This window comes from Mauremys mutica, chromosome 22 (genome assembly GCF_020497125.1).
Source record: "Mauremys mutica isolate MM-2020 ecotype Southern chromosome 22, ASM2049712v1, whole genome shotgun sequence".
NCBI lineage: Eukaryota > Metazoa > Chordata > Testudines > Geoemydidae > Mauremys > Mauremys mutica.
In genome coordinates this window covers 10,493,877-10,512,446 of record NC_059093.1, presented here as the reverse complement: position 1 = coordinate 10,512,446, position 18,570 = coordinate 10,493,877, and the positions used below count along the sequence as shown (strand labels likewise).

Sequence of the window (18,570 nt, the reverse complement as noted above, 5' to 3'; positions counted from 1 at the left end):
TATTTCCCCCACCCCACCTGAACAGGGCCACACCAGCAGCTCTTATTACAGTCCCAAGCAGAGTGGCTCCTTCGCCATTCGGGAGTCTGAAAAAAGAGGACTCCTCCTCCCACCCCACATAAACCCCCTTGTGCCCAGCTATTCAGGCTTGGCTCAGGGAGGGAAAATTTGGGTCCTAGTCAAACTCTAGGTCAGAGTGCCTGGCACTGGACGTACCAGCTATGCAGCTCGCCCAGCTTCCAGAGATAGACTGACCATTTTCAATTGAGGTGCTTACCCTAGTTCTACACCTGGCCCTGACACTGCCTCCTTCCAGGGCCCTACCAAATCCACGGTCCATTTTGGTCAATTTCACAGTCATAGAAATTTAAAAGTCATACATTTCACAGTTTCAGCTATTTAAATCTGAAATTTCACGGTGTTGTAATTGTAGGGATCCTGACCCAAAAAAGGAATTTGGGAGGGTTTGTAAGGTTATGGGCGGGGGGGGTTGTGATACTGCTACCCTTACTTCTGTGCTGTTGCTGGTGGCGGCGCTGCCTTCAGAGCCGGGCAGCTGGAGAGAGGCGGCTGCTGGCCGGGATCCCAGCTCTGAAGGCAGAGCCGCCGCTAGCAGCAGCACAGGGTAAGGTATGGTATTACCATCCTTACTTCTGCTCTGCTGCTGGTGGGGTGCTGCCTTCAGAGCTGGGCGCCCGACCAACAGCCGCCAATCTCCAGCCACCCAGTTCTGAAGGCAGCACAGAAGTGAGGGTTGGCAATACCGTGACCCCCCCTGCAACTCCCTTTTGGATCAGGACCCCCAATTTGAGAAATGCTGGTCTCCCCTGTGAAATCTGTATAGTAGAAGGTAAAAGCACACAAAAGACCTGATTTCACGGGGGAAGACCAGATTTCACTGTCCGTGACACATTTGGCAGGGCCCTACATGGCCCTGGACAAATCACTTAGATTCCCTGTACCTCAGCTTCCTCCATCTTGGTTATGGTATACAAGTACCTTCTCAGGGACAAAATACTGGGTGCTAAGGGGCTTTTTAATCTATAGGGAAAAGGCATAATAAAGAACCAAAGGGTGGAAGTTAAAGCCAGACGAATTCAGGTTAGAAATAGGGCACACATTTTTAACAGTGAGGGTGGTTAACTATTGGAACAAACTACCAAGGGAAGAGGGAGATTCTCCATCTATTGATATCTTCAGAACAAGAACAGATGCCTTTCTGGAAGGTATGTTTTAGCCAAATACAGGTTATTGGGTTCAATGCAGCGGTAACTGGATGAAATTCAATGGCCTCTGATGTACAGGAGGTCAGACTAGAACATAAAAGCATAAGAACGGCCATACTGAGTCAGACCAAAGGTCCATCCAGTCCAGTATCCTGTCTACTGACAGTGGCCAATGCCAGGTGCCCCAGAGGGAGTGAACCTAACAGGCAATGATCAAGTGATCTCTCTCCTGCCATCCATCTTCACTCTCTGACAAACAGAGGCTAGGTACACCATTTCTTACCCATCCTGGCTAATAGCCATTAATGGACTTAACCTCCATGAATTTATCCAGTTCTCTTTTAAACCCTGTTATAGTCCTAGCCTTCACAACCTCCTCAGGCAAGGAATGTGCTGTGTGAAGAAGAACTTCCTTTTATTTGTTTTAAACCTGCTGCCCATTCATTTCATTTGGTGGCCCTAGTTCTTATATTATGAGAACAAGGTAAATAACTTTTCCTTATTCACTTTCTCCACATCACTCATGATGATTTTATATACCTCAATCATATCCCCCCTTAGCCTCCTCTTTTCCAAGTTGAAAATCCGAGCCTCTTTAATCTCTGCTCAAATGGGACCCGTTCCAAACCCCTAATCATTTTAGTTGCCCTTCTCTGAACCTTCTCTAGAATAATCTAATGTTCCCTTCTGATCTTGAAATCTATGAATCTGCAAAATGAAGAGACTAATTAGCTACCTTGTGGACCAGGATTGTGAGGCTCAAAGAGTTAGTGGGCCCGGTTCAGCAGTTGCACAGATATTAGTGCAAACTGGTCCTGAAACGGATGTCAGTGACAGGGCAATGTGACTTGTACCAATCTGGCATTTGCAACAAAGACGCATGATGAAGGTAATTTACCCCAAACTGATACTGACTGAGAACCAACCTCAGCCCTGATGCACAAAGTGCAACTCTGTCCTTTGGGTCCAGGGTTCTCTCTAGGAATCTGTCCAGGAGGACAAGGAAAGGTAAGCCCGAGAGAAGGTGGGAGACAGAGTTAAGCCAACATTTCCGCAGTCTGAGTTGTGAAAGCCAGTGAGCACATGCACCATCCAGCACCCCAACCCTGAGTCCCCAACCCAGAAGCAACGTGAGCTCTAACCAGGAACATGACGACTCACCTATCCCTGCTCATGGCTATGCAAACCCATTCACTGTACCCAACCACAGCTCCCACCTCCAACAACATCCTGTTCACATGCCGTGTGCAGAGCCCACCCTGTGACTAAGCTTAGAGGCAGACAGAATGATGGGAGATGGTCAGACAGGTATGGGCGGATGTTTGAGAAGCCTGCCTGGCATGCCAGGCAGGAGCATCACTAAATCACATCAGTGAGAGACAGGCAGGCAAAGCATCTGACGGATCCTAATGGAGCAGATCAAATTCTGTGGGTCGTGTGAGGTACCGGTAAGTAGGAGCAAGAGAAGCCCTTGGGGAGTGTAAGGGACTGCAAGGGGTGGTGTAAGAATATTGTAATCTTGCAGTAATTATGGCACATCTCAAATCAACAGGCAAATTACATCACTATTATTATGGCTGTCACCATCCTAGCACGGCTGGGACAGGAAGGCAACAGGCCATTACTCACCCAAGGGGGGGGCACTGCTGGGAGAGGACAATGGCCTGGAAAGGGAAGATACCCCTTCTCCTCCCACCACTAAAGGTGCTTCTCCATCACTGCCACACCCATAACTTCAGGGTAGGAGACAGAACAAACCCAGCACTGCTCGCTTCCCAGCTTGGCACCACCACAGGTTTTCCCACATGCAGACCTGACCCTCCTTGAATAGAAAACCCAGAGAGAAGCCAGACCTTTTGGTCAGAACCAGACTCAGATATAAATATAGGGGGCAGCTGCTCAAGGAGAGAGACACACAACAGGCTGAGCAGCCCCATACAGACCACTCTGACTGCACCAGCAGAAGTTAATGGAGTAGGGCGTGGGTTCTCAGCTGAGAGATTATGATCCCTCTCGGTGGGATCAGAGGCAGGTTCCAGGGAGTCACAACCACTCTCCCTTTCTTTATGGCTAAATGGTAGGGACGGTCCCAAATCTTTTTCTCTTGTAACAATCCCAAAACCGGAAATGCTGGAGCCCTAGAGTAGATGAATCAGGCTAGATAAGTTCCCATTCAGCATGGCTGGAAGAGGGGGAAATGCAGGTTCTAACATAGCAAGTTCAATAACCAGAAGAGACCAGCTAGCCAATAATAATAATAAAATATATTGCATAGTGCTTTTTATCTATGGATATCAAAGTGCTTTGCAGACACCTCATCCCCATTTCACAGGTGAGGAAACTGAAGCAGAGGGAAGGGAAGTGACTTGCCAAAGTCACCCAGCAAACCATTGCCAAAGCCAGGAATAGAACCCAGGTCTTCTGAGTCCCAGTCTAGTGTTCTATCCACTAGGCAACATTGCCTCCTATTGTAGTCAGCGGACTCTCAGAACGGCTAATGCTGGAAAGTGTACACTCCTGCATAATGCACCTCAACACTAACCCTGGGTGGGCAATTTCTTTTTACCTCAGCAAATGTCCTGAAGCATGAGAGTTGAGAGCACTTACCCTTCATCACGACAGATGTTATTCCTATAAGTGACTGAACTTTAAAAGCAAAACGAAACATACTAAGCTATTTGTCTCCATTTATAATAAGCCAGAGCACAGGAAGCAGCTGGGAAGAGAGGGAGAACCACTGTCCTCTACTGGTAGAATCAGAAGTGCTCACAGGCCCCAGGCTGCAAATGGAGATTTTCTTTTAGGTCAGGGGCAGGAGTTTTTGGAAAAGGAGGATCTGAGCATCATCTATGCTGCTGTGATGAAGTCCCCCACAGTGACCATAGTGTGCAACATAGAGCCATAAAATCCCTCCATGCCCACAGATTTATTTCAATATTCTGCAAAAGCCAATTCTCCCAAGTCACTTACATAGTGTATTAAAAAAAAAAAAGGATTTCCTTTCACCTGTTCTAGACATGCTGCCTTTTCCGTGGAGAGGGCACCAGGATAAGAGTTGGAAGGCCTGGGTTTCATCACAGCCCTGCCACTGACTCTCATTTGAGCAAGTGGCTGCCCCGTCTCTGTGCCTCAGTTTCTCCAGCTCTAAACAACACTGGCAGCTTTGGGAAGTGCTCAGAAATCCACAGGTGAAAGCACTATAGGTGAAGCATTGGCATTATGGGAGTGCCCATGATCCAGACCCAAATCAGAACCAACCCCCTTAACCCTCAGAATGGAGGTGCTGGCTCTGGCTTGCCGCACAGTTTGCAATTCCCACATAGCAGGAATGACTCAGTCTGTAACATAAGTTATTAACTGCAGCAGACGGTGTCTCTTCCCATTAGAGCGTTGTTGTGTGAGCAGTCCGGGTGAGGCAGAAAGGACTGCCAGGCGAAGCGTGGAGCGAGTGGGGCATGTGAGGCAGAGATGAAAAATAATGTTGGCAGCGTTATTAAAAGATAAATTGGAGGGGGAAGAGGGGCTGAAGGCATTAAACTATTGTAACAAATCTGTTGTCACCTAGGGCTTCACGGCTGTCAGTATTCTGCATGCTGTGGACAGGGCAACAGCAAACTCTGATCCTCCTACTTCTAGAGCTACACACCCCCAACCATTTGAGCGCCATGAGAATCCCCATCAGCTGTCCACAGTGTAGAGCCTATTGCATCTGGCAGAGGGCAATGGCACGCACACAGCAGCTCATTATGGTTCTTTGCAGCAGTAGCCACAACAACTTATGGGCACCACAGGCAACTGCTCCAGCAGGAAGTGGTACTAACCGAGCCTGCTGACACCCATCCTACCGGCTTTTTGCTTTTATTTTATTTATGGAAAGGCACCTTTTATTGTGGTTTTCCTTCTCCCTGCCAGGCTGGTGGCAGAAGCAGGTGCTGCATCTAGTGGGCCCCAGAAAGCTCCTTCCCAGTGCTGAGGAGCTAGCATTTCGCCCTGATGTATCATTATACTCAGATATTTCTGCCTGACACTGTGCCATGGCTAGATACTTGCTGCTTGTGCTTGAAGGATTTAGCAATGAAGGGAAATAGCAGGGGACCAGCAGTGAGAACCCCAAGAATTAGTTATGTAGGCACCAGTTGCATCTCAGTGTCGCTCAGGAATGGTAATTGGAAAGGAATTGAATTGGAATTCCCATCAGAATCACCCCTGAGACACTTGTGCAGATGAAGAGTGCTTCTCCAGTACCTATCATAGAACCATGAAATGTAGGGCTGGAGAGGACCTTGAGAAGTCATCCAAGTCCATCCCCCAGCGCTGAGGCAGGACCAAGTAAACCTAGACCATCCCTGACAGACGTTTGTCCAACCTGTTCTTAACAACCTCCAATGATGAGAATGCTACCATCCCCCTTGGAAGCCTATTCCAGAGCCTAATTACCCTTAGAGTTAAAAAGTTTTTCCTAATATCTAAGATTTATCTCCCTCTGGGCAGATTATGTGCATTACTTTTTGTCCTATCTTCAGTGGACATGGAGAACAATTGATCACCTTCTTCTTTATAACAGCCCCTAACATATTTGAAGATTATCATTTTGAATTCTAATCCTGTCCTCCAAAGCGCTTGCAACCTCTCCCTGCTTGGTGTCACTCGTAAATTTGATAAGCATACTCTCCACTCCATTATTCAAGTCATTAATGAACATATTGCATAGTAGTGGATCCAGGACTGACTCCTAAGGGAGCCCATTACATACATCCTCCCAGTTTGACAGCAAACCACTGATAACTACTCTGAGTACAGTCTTCCAACCAGCTGCACTCACACCCGCCTTATACTAATTTCATTAAAACTGCATTTCCCTAATTTGCTTATGAGAATGTCATGCGGTGCTGTCTCAAAAACGTATTTTTTTAGCTCTCAATTTTTCCACGCAAGAATCTGCCAAAATGGTGGATTTTCTGTAACTTGAAAAGTCTTTAAATCAAGATTTGAGGACTTCAGTAATTCAGCCAGAGGTTACAGGCTATTGCAAGAGTGGGTGTTTGAAGTGCTGTGGCCTGTGATGTGCAGGAGATCAGACTAGATGATCATGAGGAGTCCCTTCTGGCTTTAATCTAATGAGTCTAATGAAATATGCTGCATGCTCATCTAAACATGGAAAAATAAACAAAACCATCCAATCCACAAGAATAAAAAATTCAGACATGTGTCCAATAAACTCAAATAATTAGGAGAAAATCATGACTGGATATTCCACCAGAAGAGGAAAATGTTGAAAGAATTATGCTTTGCAGGTTATTTCCTTAGCTTTGATTTCTATAACCCCTTGCCAGGAAATGGAACCCAACATGTATACATCTAAGCCTCTTGATATTGGTATCACATCACTGAAGTGCAGCCACTTCTGTGTAGGGAGACACAACAGCACTCTACAACAGTTTAGGACAACAAGGGAAGAAGAATCCTGTATCCCGTTGAAACCACAGGAGGAATATAGAAAGACAGAATGCAATACATTTCCCTGGAATTCAGCCTTAATGTTCTTACCAATACCTCCACACACTCGAGCAAAGTCTCAGACAAACAAGTGGTCAGTACCTTGATTTTACATCTCATCCAAAAAAACTGTGCCTTCATCAACCCCTGACATCAAGCTGGGGTATAGTCTCATTACAGACTTAAGGAGGAGAATGCCATCTGAAATCACCAAATTCACTCCCTGTATTTAGTTTGCCAACTTTCTAGTCACACAAAACCGAACACCCTTACCTCACCCTCCGCCCTGAGGCCCTGCCTCCCACTCACTCCATCCTCCCCTCCATCTATTGCTCTCTCCCCCTCCCCCTCACTCACTTTCACCGGGCTGGGGCAGGGGGTTGAGAGGTCTGTGAGGGGGTGAAGGCTCTGGGCCGAGGGGCTTGGGGTGCAGGAGGGGGCTCCGGGCTGGGGGTGGGGTGCAGGATCGGGGAGGGAGTTGGGGTGCAGGCTCCAGCTAGGCAGCGCTTACCTTGGGCAACTCAGAAGCGGTTGGATGTCCGGCTCCTAGGCAGAGGGGCCAGGGGGCTTCTGCACACTGCCTGCACCTGCAGGCACTGCCCCAGTAGCTCCCATTGGCTGTGGTTCCTGCTGTGCCCCTGCACCTAGGAGCCAGACATGTCGGACGCTTCTGGGAGCCATGCGGAGTCACAGCAGGCAGGGAGCCTGCCTTAGCCCCACTGCGCTGCTGACTGTACTTTTAGCAGCCTGACTGGTGCCACTAGGGTCCCTTTTCGACCAGGCGTTCTGGTTGAAAACCTGGACACCCGGCAACCCTACCTGTATTGCTTGGTTTTCTGTTCAGGTCTCTCTTCCACACACTGATCCAGCCCAACCTTGCTTAGCTTCCGAGATGTGACCAGATCAAAGCTCAATTTAAGAGCTCTCCCCCCAACCTCCATCCGCAGAAGCTCAGCCCACCAGGACTTCCGCCTCTAAGAACGTTCAAATCTCCCCTCTATCATTTGGAAATAAACCTCAAACTCTTGATGGGCCAACATGGGTTACTGGCTTTGAATCCAGCCTGTAACAAAGTTCCTGTTGTGCAGACACCACTTCCTCTTCCTGGTCTGGAAGAGGAACTTTATAGCATTTCTCCCCTAGTTTAATCCCACTAGTGGGTTTTATGGCTTCATTAAGGTGAAGGATGAGAGTTAATAACCCTAGCAAACCTCTTCCTTATCGTTTGGTTAATGTACCTCACTAACGGCTACAGTGCCGCATCACTCACTTCCCATACACTCCACCAATGCCAACCCTTCCTGTGGGTTTTCAATTACAGCTCCCTGCACTCTGTGATGGAGGGATCATGGACCAGGGAAAACAGGAAGGAAGCAATGCAGCTCCCTGCAGAACGAGAGATTGATGAGGAGGAAAGAGAAGAAGAGAACTGGGTGTTACTAGGCCCTTTGCCCCAAGCACCCACAGAGTCACAGGCTAAGAAGGAATCCAAGATGGGGTCGCAAGCTCAGGTATGCTGCAAATCCCCATCAGGGGAGATTCACCTGCTTTCACCAGGTCGGAACATGCCCTCGCTGACTGTTCAAGGCAGCGTAGCAGCTGTTCTGTGTTGGGCAATGGCTCCTATGCCTCTTGGAAGATCAACAGTTTTATTGAGAGAGGAAGCATTACGGTTGCTTCTGGTTTACACCTGCAGAAAATCCACCAGTAGGCTCAACCTCTCTGGGGTTAGTGTGAGCAATGCTGGCTTGGGAGGGTGTGGCAAAGGAACCTGGAGGGGTTGGAAATATGCTGATTCAGTGCATCCCCCCCTGCTGCAGCAATGGCAGCATCTAAAGCAGCCCTTATCTAGCACTGAAAGCACCACCGTCGACCATGCCCCTGGGGGTGGACCCTTTCCCCTTGGGGCACAGCAGCCCCGGCTGACACAGGGAGGTGATTTGCACTAGTGTGTGGGGGCAGGAGGATGCAAGGGAAAGTCTGGTCCAGAATGTTGCACATGACAATATGTAAAGTCCTCCCCGTGCATAGACTGCAGAGATGGGCAAAAGGGACTTTGGCTGAAGTCCTCATTGGAAGAGCAGTGGCTCCAGTAGTGCCAGCTCCTCCTCCTCCAGGCCAGTACTGCAATGCAGTCAGCACTGGATGGGCCCAGTTCCTACTGTTGCATGAGACAAGGCTCAAGTGGGGGGAAAACCCACTGGATCTCTCCTGCCAATAGCAGCACCGGGGAATGGGGATGTCGGTGGTTCAGCATAGCTGGTCTTGCTTCCTATTTCTTGCTGCACCGCCTTTGACAGACAGATAGAAAATCCTTGTCTGTCCCCCACTGGCCAAAGCAGGAGCATTCCCTACAGTCTGTTCTCCAGGGCTCTGCACCCATTCCCCCCCCTTCCATTCCCACAGCAACTGGATTCTCCCTGCATTTGCACATGCAGAGTCACCTCCGGTATTTATAGCCTGGCCTCTAATGGGGTCACTGGTGTTTGGATAAATATAGACACGTGTTTCTTTTGCACGTTGGCGGCTTTAGAGAGAAATGGATGGGGAAGGAGAGAGCAAATGAGAGCCATTCTGATATTTATAGCCAAGCCCAGGGTGAGCTACTCCAGGCACCCAGTCCGCTGTCACTTTGTGTTTCCATACAATAGGCTGCAAAGGGCTTTTCAGAGCCAGAGTTACTCTTACAGCTTGCTCAGCCCCTCCACATCCACACCCATGTGATCACATGCACACACACACTCACAGTTGTGCATATAAATTCTCTTGCCCTGGCTTGCTCAGAAGCACTTGTACAATCAGAGAGAGAGAGAGTGTGTGGAAAATCAAGAACTACATTGATTAGATGGATCATGGTTCATTGAAGGCAATAGGAGTTTTGCCTTTGACTGCACTGAGAGCTGGATTGGGCCCTGAATTGTTCTGGTTTCATCTTTGGTCTCTTTCCAGGTTGATGGAAGGCAAGGAAACTGGTTGAGTCAAGCTTTTTCCTTCCCTGAACTAGCACACTTAGCTATTTCAGGTGCAAGTCCAGGGAGGAAGGGAAGAGACCGTGTTGCTTGTACAGATGCTTAAGAACCAACATCCTGCAGAGCAACTGAGATAAGGACAGGGGTGTCAAACTCCTGTAACTAAGGGTAAATGTAATGCAAAGTATAATACAATTGTACAGTAATGAAATGGTTGGAGCCTGGGGTTAGGGGCCAGGATTCTTAGGTTCTATTCCTGACTCAAGTCGCATCACTCTCCATGCCTCAGTTTCCTATCTTTAAAATGGGGATAATAATAGTAATTAACGTGATTGCAAAGCCATCCATGTTCCTCTGGCGAGAGGCGCTTTAGGACAGCAAAGGATTATTGCAACCCAGCTCGATACATGAAACTGCATGAGCTGGGCACTGGGGGCAGGACTTGAAACTCAAGTTTCCACATTCCATTAACTAGAAAACCGGTTGCTGGTATTTCAGAGGGGATGACAGAGCTTAAGGTGTAACAAGCGGAGGGGATTTTTATAAGTGACTGAGTGAGAACTCTGCTCTCCTGCACTCTGTAGCACACTGCCCTGTAACAGCCCAGGGTTAAATAGGGATTATTCCCAATTAAAATTTGAAGCAGTACATTCCAGTGGTGGAAGTTGACAAGCACACGGCCTTTTAAACATTTATCAGCACTGCTCCCGTCAATACAGCTGCAACTGTGCTCTGGTTGCCTGGACACACTACAGCCTGGAACTAGGGAGAAAATTCCTAGAAATGACCCTTCCTGTCACTGGTCTCATCCTCAGGTCACACCGGAGGGACAGCTGCTCCATTCAGCTGTCAGAAACCCTGTTCTGCACGTTGAGGGGAAGGATGGTCTTGTGAGTAAAGCACTTGACTGGGACTGAGGAGGCTAGGGTCAATTCCTGGCTCTGTTATAGACTCCCGGTGTGACGTCAGGCAAGTCACCTGCTCTCTGGGCCTCAGTTACCCATCTGTAAAACGGCACAATGATGCTTTCTTTGTCTGTCTTGTCTATGAACACTAAGCTCGTTGATGCAGGAACCATGTGTATGTACAGCACCTAGCGCCCTCATCGCTGCTAGGGCCTTGATACACTACTGCAAAACAAACAATAACTATCATTACAGACTAGAGTTAGACCTTGCAGTGGGTCAGCAGTGACCAATTAACCCTTTCCCGTTGAGAATAAACACATCAGCTGTTCTTAAAATACTCGTAGCAGCTCAGGATCCTTCCTACAAAAGCTTTGGTCTTTCCCATCTACAGGGGAACTGTCCATAGCAAAGTAGCAGGCCTGCCTGAGCAGAGGATTTAATCTGCAACCCAACACAAACTCCCTCGCATGGGGCTAACTTCACCCGAGCTGCAATTTTACCCTGTGTTCCAGTCTGAGACCTACTAGACTTATTTTCCCCAAGATTTCCAATGTTGCAAGGCAGCAGAGTGAGTGGACCAGGCTGCCTCAGCCAGCTAGGTTTGTAGGAAAAGGGGCTCATTTTCCTTCTAACAAACACCAAACCAGATTTGATTGCCCCACCAAAAACCCTGAATCCTGCCTTTGGTGGAGATTGGTACCAGAGGGGAAAAGGGTAACCACCTCTTCTAGGGTTAGTCTGTCCCGAGCATAGCTCCTGCTGGCTCGGGTGTTATACACGAACAGCACAACTGCCCTTCCATCCTAGAACCAGATTGTTTCTTCTCCTTTGGCCGAGTTGGCACGTGCTGGTGGATTTCCAGTTCTTTCCCACCTGGGGGTGAACACTGCTTCCACCCTCATTACCATGGCACATCACCCAGGGGAGATGCCCAGATCAGGTTTGGGGACTGGGAGTTTCCCCGCCTTGTAATCAGGGTCTCCAGAGCACAGTGAAGACTCTCTCATCACCGACCAGATTGCTATAAAACCTCGTTTCCCCGTAGCAGTCAGAGACCTTAAATACCTCCTGTTCATCCCTTTGGGAAGGCTGAAACCGCATCGATGAGTGTTCACTATCTCTGCATTACCCTGGCGGTGAACAAGGGCCTGGGGTGCAGCAGCTAGCAAATTGCTGAAAGACGTTATAGTTCCCAACACCCAGCCTTCTCAGTGGTGGAATTTTAGGACTCTAGAAACCCTCCATTAGCAGAGGGGCAGGATGAGGCATCTGGAGAGGAGACGGGCAGATTCTGTGTCTGCATTTCTCGGTGAGAGAGCTGCAGATCACAGACTGGACATGCAGGCCACAATGTACACTTGTGTGTCTGTATATCGAGTGCATGTGCAAACACATACATGGGGTGCACTGCAGTGTGCGCATGGATGTTGAACCACTAGTACAAGTACATATACATGTCACAGGGTGCACATCTAAATGTATCTGAGGGGATGCAAGTTGCAAGGGCATATGTCAATGTGTTTATGTACATGGATTTGTGTGGGAGGTGCATGTCACTGTGTGTGTTTGTGATCATACATGGGTTTATGTTTGCTTGTATATAAACCTTTGGGTGAACAACTCTGAGTAGCGACATCTAGTGCAATTCTTGAATTTCTCCTGATGGAGGGAAGGAAGAAACAAGACTAAATTTGCAGAGGTTATGGGCCAAAGACATCAGAGATACAGAAAAACCTGCTATCTAATGACATCCCGTCAGAATTGCTGATCTTCCATAGACATACTGAATGAATTATTAAATCAACCATACTGCTCAGAAGACTCTATATTAATGGCTTCTGGAAATCGCTGTCCATATACTTAAGGTACCAATAGGATGACGGAGCAGTCTTACTCCTGCCAGTGTCTTACTCCAGCTCTCCCCGTGGTGGGTTTCATCTAGATCAGATAAAACTTCTTTACGGGGGGATTTTCCCACATACTTTGTTCTTCTGTGGCATCTTTCATCCGAGGCTCTCAAATGATTTACAGACATTTAATTATTTCTCCCACCCCCCTTAGGAGGTAGGGAAACAGTATCCTCCTTTTACATATAGGGAAACTGAGGCAGGGAGAGAAGTTACTTGCACACAATCACATAGTAAGTCAGTGGCAGAGCTGGCAGTAGAATCCAGAAACCTTGTCTGCGTCTTTTTCTAGACACTAGATAATTGCTTCCTCCACCACCTCACGTTTCTTCCACTCCCTTTCAAAACGAATTTGAAAACCTTGCCCCCAGTGAGTGGATAATGCAGCTCTCACACTTATGGTTATCAGGAGTCCTGCTACCTGAGGGGTGCAGTGATGACACAGCTCCAGGAGAAGGGCCGGGCCTGAGGAATATTGTGCAACCATTTAGCAGCAAGTTAGAACCAGTGCGAGGGAAAAAAACCACCCCCACTTAACATCAGCATATAAACTAGAGACAAACGGAGCAATATGCAGGCTTGTCTGAGCAGGGATTTGGGAGAGTGACACCTAACTAGTGGGCACAGAGGCTCATCTGGGTAGCAGTAGAGAGCTGTTGTGGCCCCAAGGAAGTTTAATTGAAAATCCATTGTGTGTATGTGATTCATACCCTGGTGAACATATGAGAGAATTAAAGATGCACTAGACTGGACACTAAGCAGAGTGCTGCACGCACACGCGGCGCACGCACACACACACACTCCCTCTGCTGCAGTTTAGAGCCCTGGCCTCTCACTCTAGGCTGAGAACAGCCGTGCAGAAAGCGTGGAGGCACTCCAGAGAGGATGTTGGACACAGCGAAGTGCATCAACATGTCACAGAGTCCTGGTCAGCAAAGGTTCTGGGGCTCAGAGCCTTGGGAATGTTGGGTACCGCATCCTGCTCTGGAGGCGGAGTGTGGAGAAACTGGGGGGGAGGGATTGCAGAGAATGACCAGCTCACTCCCAAGTTCTGGACCAGACTAACGCAGAGCAGCAGGTTCATTGTGCCTACAGGAAGTCATCTTTGCTGAATTCCTCATTACAGAACCTTTTATTTAGAGCCCAAATGGCCAGGATAGCCTCAGCCAAGAAGAGGATATGAGGACAGCCAGTTAGAACCTCACTGGGAACAGCAAGAATCCTAAGAGTTATTAAGGACACAGGATTTTCTCTTCTGAATCAGCTCATCTGGTATCCTGCCTCCGGCAGTGGCCAATATCTGATGCTTCTCAGATGCCCCTTCCCCTGTCCAGTTGTACAATGCAAGGAAATTACTTGCTATATTCAGATGGTACTTTGAAGCATGAGATTAGAATCCATCCTACTATATCACTGCTTGTAAATTAGCCAGCCCCTTTAAAAATCCCAGCTGCTTGTGTTCGAGTTGGCAAATTCCAGAGACCGCTGACTATACACTGTGTAAGGCAGTGTTTGCTTTTAAGAAATGGATCCGATTTAGGCTGACTGTTGGAAAAATATTTCCTGCAAATGAGGTCTAGGAGCCGTGGAAAGGGGTGAAATCTCCCTTGATTGGCACATTTCAAACTTAGATTGGATAGAATGCATAGGGAATAATCCTGCATTGGTTAATTAATATTAACCTGCCAAAGGAGGGAGTGAAGCATGATGTTATTGCACATGAATTAACAGGGAGAGGAAGACTGGTCTTGTGGCTAAGGCACAAGACAGGGACTCAGAAGAACTGGGTTTAGTTCCCAGCTCCGTCACTCTCTCTGTGACCTGGTGCAAGTCACTCCATCTCTCTGTGCCTCAATACCCCTGGGGTGTGTAGCTCCCACTAAGGGATGCAGGGAGATATAGTCATTATGGCCAAGCACTGTGATGAGGACAGAGTGGGTAGCTAGATTGGGATGCGGAGATTATAGGTCCCACCCTCCAGTCTTTGCTCAAGCAACATTCCTATTGGGTTTAGAGGATGAATTTGACCTAGATGCTTTGGAATGTTTCACTTGCAGCCTTTCCTTGGCAAAGATCATCCCCCATTTCTGTCCCAGATGTATATTCTGGACGCCTGATCCCTGGGAGTGGGGAGAGGATGGGGGTCCAAGACAACTAACTGATTCAGGGCCTATGCGGAAAGACAAACTGAACACGTTACAGAGAAAGGGGACCAAGGAAGCGCCCATGCTGGTGACTTTTCTGCTCAGTTGCTCCCAGCAGACACACTATCCCAATCTAGAGGGAAGCCCTGTCAGATGCTCCTGCATCTCTGAGGAATCTAGCCCTCGCTGGACTTGCTGCAGACACTACTCCCTTCCCCACCTGCTGGAACACAAACACTGCCAGATTGGATCAGACCAATGCCCCATCTAATGCAGCAGCCTCTCTCCAACAGCAGCCAGCACAGGAACAGGAAGATCCTGGAGTTACAAGATAACCAGGCTACCTCACCAGCCATTTGCCTGCCCTGGATAATGGGGCTTTTTCTGTGCTATTAAATACCCCCTTCATATGTAAGGCTCAGATAGCTTTAGCCCCTCCTGACTCCCAGAGCAAATGCCTGATACTCTGTGAAGGAGGACTCTGGGTGAAGGGGTCGAGAGAGAATGCCTCAGAGGCCTTTACCCTGAAAGAAGGGGATGCAGACAGAGGGATGAAGTGTCCAAAAGAAAAAGAAAATAAAAAAAAGACCTTTGGCAAGTCCACAGGAAAAGAAACCCTGGCACCCAGCCAGGCTTTGGGACTTGATTCATCACCACAGGACAAATGGGCAGCGACACAGTGTGAGCTACTATACCGCACCTTCTCTTCACTCCGATTTTAACCTCCCAACTGAAGGAGGCTTTGGGAGAGAAACTGGCTTTTGTCCAACTTCTCTGGAGCTGGCAGTGAAGGGACAGGAGTTACAGAGCGCAAGGGCCTTGCAAAAGGTCCAGAACAAATACAAAATACCAAAAGCTCCTCAGAATGCAATATTTGCCCTAGTGTCCCTTTGATGCCAGCTCCTTCCACTTCCCTAAGCTTCCACTGTTGCAATTAAAATGAGGATTCAAAGGACAGCTGAGAAAAATCCATTTTCCCCTTAAAAACCATCCCCCTCTCTATTTAATGGTGAGCTCTCCACAATGCAAATGTACCTGAAAACCCCCTGTTGATCTCTCTGTGTCACACTCGCATTCTCTCTCCTCTCCTTTTCCCACAAGGGAGCTGCATCAGTCATTATGGGAACTGCAGCTCTCCCCAGTTATTGCTACTATTTGTCACAAATAATCATTTATTGTACTGCACCATAAACGGCCCTTTGCATAGAGCGTGTGAGGTGCTCTCTTTGCTCCAAAGAGCTTGTAGCCTCGGATCAAACAAAAGACAAAGACAAGACAGGGAACAACGCTGAGGTAAAGGCAAGTTGTGGAGGCAGGAAGACAAAGCAGAATACGGAGGATTTCTTGCTAAAGGAGAGAGTGTTTGACACCAGACCCAGAGCTTATGGTAACCTTACCTGCTACTACAGCTGGACAAGAACAGAACTGAATCACTGGATCAGGCCTGGGATGCACAAGAAGTGGGAGACTATTCTAAGTGTTGGGATGCTCATGCACATGAACTTTTGGGGACAGGAATGGCACTTCCCATCCTGGTACTGGTCACCTGCATGGGTCATGGAATGGTGCAAGACCAACTCTAACAGAGGGAGTTGCAATTTTTTTTGCCTTGGGAATGCATAAGCACAAAGCAACGTCAAACATACTCTCCCAGCCCCACAGCATGCAGAATCCAAACAAACAGTCAGTGGTACGGGGCAAGGATCTTCACCGTTGCCTTGGAAGGTTTTGAGAAATGCTGCCCCCACCCCAAATCTTCCTGCATGGGCACTGGCTTCCTTGCTCCCTCCTTCATGTTTGTGGGAGGCTTCTCTTTGTTTTAATTATGAATTGAAGGCACCCGTCTCCTTCCCTACACATAGGGCCTGATCCAAAAAAATCAATGGCAAGCTTTCCATTGACTTCTGAGAGCTTTGGATCAGGCCCTTGAAAAGCTCTTCTCAGATCCTAATAAACCCTGCAGTTCCCCTGCTGGCAGTAAGTGCTTGCCTGGAAACATCACACAGAAAGGAATGGATGCATGGACAAAACGTGAGCGTGGGAGTCGGTGCACCCACAGCCTGGCTCACATCAGCCTTGCCCCCATATCCTGGTATTGAGAAAGCCGGCGCTCATTAGGATGGCTGCTGGGTTGCTAATGACTCCAGTTCACACCGCTACCTTGGAAGGTCTGACAGCGTTTCATTAGGAACTCCTATTTTTAGAGGGATTTGTAACTCAACTGGGTGGAAAAAAGAAAAAGTGCTCTGAGCCACCAGCCACGGTATGAATTTACACACACGCATGTTCAGACACATTCCCCCTCACACGTGTGTGTTCAACCAATAATCCGGGTTCAAGAAGTATAAGAGATGAAAATAAAATGACAGGTCAACTGCCTTTACCCTCTAGTTCAAGTCCCCCTTTGGCACTCCAATGACTGCTTCCCGGGCCCTCTGTCCATATCAAGGACTGGACCCTTGTGGTATAATTGTCTCATTTGCACAGCTCAGTTATTTAACCCCTTCAATGCCAGACCCTCCTCCTCCCTGATGCTTCAGCACTGCTCAGTAAAAATGGAGCTTCCATTGGGTTTAACTGGCATCTGTTTGAAGGATGAACCGGAGCTACTGGGCAGTAGTTTTAACTCATCCGCGTTTGAAAACTGTTTTGCTATGGAAAGTGCAAGGACTTTTTTCTATGAGGATTTCCTCTACCCCTTTCTCACTTTTGGCCCAATCCTGCCTATGCTTAGTCACATAAGTAATCTTTACTCATACAGCCCCTGAGCCAAATCTTACCCACCTCATTCATGCCAGTGAGTAAAAGGGACTACTTGCATGAGCAAAGCAGACAAGATTTGGCCTATTGACTTAAATTATGTGAGCAAAGATTAGTCACTGTGCATTTATCCCATCCTAGCCTCAGATTTCGACAGCATTCCTTCTGCATTTACACAAGCTGGTGACGCTCACTGCACAGACACAAGTGATTACGGATGTATACAATAGACTGGTATGGTCCCTTTGAGTCTAAAGAGTGTTGGACTACGCTCCCTATATTTGTCTAGAAGCAATTATCGCAATCAACACCACTTCCGAGTCGGTGAAATATTACACCCACGATGCTGGGCCCTTAGTATCAAGTAATGTGCAAGAAACTAACTGCAAGTGCTCCCCCAAACTGGAGTCCTATTGAACTGCACTTGGGGGCAGCTTCCAACATGACGTACCCCTTGCTGCTGCAATAATCTCTGCGCGGCAAATCGAGTTAGGGACTCCCAGACAAAATGGGGAGCCCCTGGCTCAGCCTCTCCCACAGAGTTTCAGAGAGACTTGGGGAGGAGGGGGACTCCGGGGCAGCTGTCCCTTGCAGATGAGCTGCAGCAGCGGCGGCATCTGGGCCCCCTCCCTCCCCTGGAATTCTGAGGTTGGGGGCTCAGCCCTTTAGAGACTCCCAGACAAAATGGGGAGTTCCTGGGCTTTTGTCCAGTCGGGTTTCATGCCCATAAATATTATGCCCATTTCAATGCTTCTCCCAGAAACTGCTGGACTGAGTGACCTCCTCCCCCTTCTCCACCCCCACTGCTATTTCAAGTTGCACTTTCTGCTCTGGCGAGGATGAAATATGACTTCCAGGAGCAGGGACCCAGGGAATGAGTCACACAGAGAGAGGGGCCCCAAAGGAAAAAGAGAGAGATCTATTTATCCATTACCAAGCTTCCCACCCCCCCATCCCAAACATAACTTGCTCTGCGGATTCCTCAACAGAAGAGGGCTCATCCATTTTCCCCATGTCTTGCTCCAAGGAAGAGAGCTCTGAAAGCTTTTCCTTTAAGCCAGTCCAGAAGTTGGCTCGCACCAGAGCCGGCAAGAATGAAAGAGATTCCTCCTCCCTCCCCCCAATTAACAGGAGGAGGAGGACTAAGGAAAGAGCCAAAG

At 48.2% G+C, this 18,570-nt stretch overlaps 1 protein-coding gene across 5 annotated transcripts in view; it reads right to left on the bottom strand.

Moving 5' to 3' along the window:
• B3GAT1 (beta-1,3-glucuronyltransferase 1) overlaps positions 1–18,570 on the bottom strand; it is an 87,529-nt gene that overhangs the window by 37,029 nt on the left and 31,930 nt on the right. The window lies entirely within an intron of this gene.